This window comes from Octopus bimaculoides, chromosome 3, assembly GCF_001194135.2.
Source record: "Octopus bimaculoides isolate UCB-OBI-ISO-001 chromosome 3, ASM119413v2, whole genome shotgun sequence".
NCBI lineage: Eukaryota > Metazoa > Mollusca > Cephalopoda > Octopoda > Octopodidae > Octopus > Octopus bimaculoides.
Genome location: NC_068983.1, coordinates 47,243,092 through 47,245,200, shown reverse-complemented (window position 1 = coordinate 47,245,200; position 2,109 = coordinate 47,243,092).

Genomic DNA, 2,109 nt, shown 5'->3' with positions numbered 1-2,109 from the left:
CAAAAACTGCCGGCACGCAACATCAGATAGTTTGAGGACTGGCCTAGAAGGTCTCTCGCCGGGTCAGTTGTTTCCTAAGGGAGAATAATCATGTATAACTAATATATTTTGCTAACGGTTGTCGATCAAAGGGAAGTAACTTCTGTAGCAATTTTTATTTGGTCTTTTACATTTGCCGGCAACTGAAGTCGGAGAGACACAAGGAATATCTCGCTTGATCTGCTAGAAACGGCAGCCAAATCTCCCTAAAATTATACCCAACTGCCTTAAATAAGAAAAAAGATACATTTCGGTGGTTCTCAACGTTTTCCAGCTATGCCTCTCCTTTCACAGATCTTTTAGATTCAATACTTTTTTGAAAATTTGTACATAGGTGTTTATTAGGCTTAGCGGTATTTCGCCTGTCTTTACGCCCAGAGTTCAAATTCTGCCGAGGTCGACTTTACCTTTTATCTGTTCGGGGGTCAATGCAATAAGTACCAGTTATACACTAGGGTTGATGTAATTAACTATCCTCCTCACCCAAATGTCGGGCCTTGTGCCTATAGTAAGAAAGTTTATTATTATTATTATTGAGAGAGCAGCGCATGCCATCAAGATGATAATGGGGTACAAATATACGAAGCCCAATATACCCATCATGACTACCCGTCTGATAATGGTACCCCTGGCATGTATGCATCACAACCATATGTGAGCGATGTGTTGATGTATCAAGATGAACAGGACAGGAACTTGTAGGAGGGGCGCAGTTAGAATTTTCTTCATCCTGCTGAAAAACTCCCTGAATAAGGGTTGTTTAAGGACGCTGAACTAAACTTCCATGTTTCCAGGGGTGGATTATTCAAACCCCAAAGAATCCCACTCAACACATGGCTACGTTGAACTAAACTTCCATGTTTCCAGGGGTGGATTATTCAAACCCCAAATAATTGCACTCAACGCATAGTTACGCTGAACTAATCTTCCATGTTTCCAAGAGTGGATGATTCAAACCCTAAAGAATCTCACTCAACGCAAAATCTGTGTTATGTTGTCTATATGTTGAAAGACATACAGCACACGCACACTTGAACAGCCAAGAAAATAACTATATGTATTATATAGATGATATGACTGACAGACAGACGGAGATAAGCTTCACTTGATGTCACATGACCTCAAAATCCTCAGCGCCATCATAGGAAAAGTGTAGAAAGAGTTACCTCTCTTGAGGTGCTAACAGTGTATGAGCGCCCATGTTTTTCTCTCCAGATAGCGTGTTCGTGACATTTTCTGCCGATTACCAATGTTACGTATGCCAGTTGGCCTTATTACGTTGCTGGGACGAATATTCGTTTCCCCCTAATATTTTTTTGTGGTTTTACCACAGCAAGTCCATAAGAGATGTTATCTCAGGAGAAACATTACAGTAACTGACCTATCAACAGTGTATATACATTTAGTTTAATATAAAGATGGCTATTGTAATTACATACTGCTTTAATTGCGTATACCAGATATAAGCTTGCGTGTGTGTATATATACATACATGCACACACAGACACACAAGCTCTCTCTCTCTCTCTCTCTCTCTCTCTCTCTCTCTCTCTCACACACACACACAGAGGCGTAAGCATAGCTATGTTAACAAGCTCGCTTTAAGTTTCAGGTTCGGTCCTTCTGTAGGACATCACTTTTTAGATATACTTGCTGATAACCAATAATAGATTGTCGATTCAAGATAAAAACACCAGCGTTTAGAAGCGGGTTCCAGTACTGCAACTTCTGTTTCACAGATAAATTTCGTATCCGCTACCTACTTCAAACGCGAACAAAAAGGATAAGCTTATTTCGACCTGACATGTACACTAATCTCATCTCGTGACCTTTAAAACAGATCCCTGACATATGTTGTATCGATATTGAAGTCAGAGATGACAGAATTATCTGAAAGTATTGATTGCTATTTAAACAGTTGAAATATCAATTATTCCTTTTCAACACGCGGAGCTGTGCAGTCCAGCAAAACGTCGATTGAAACACACAGATTCAAATTCATAACGCTGCTCACTCTTTTTCTCAGCATCTACCTCTCTTTCTCTCTGTGTCTCTGTCTCCCTGTCTCCC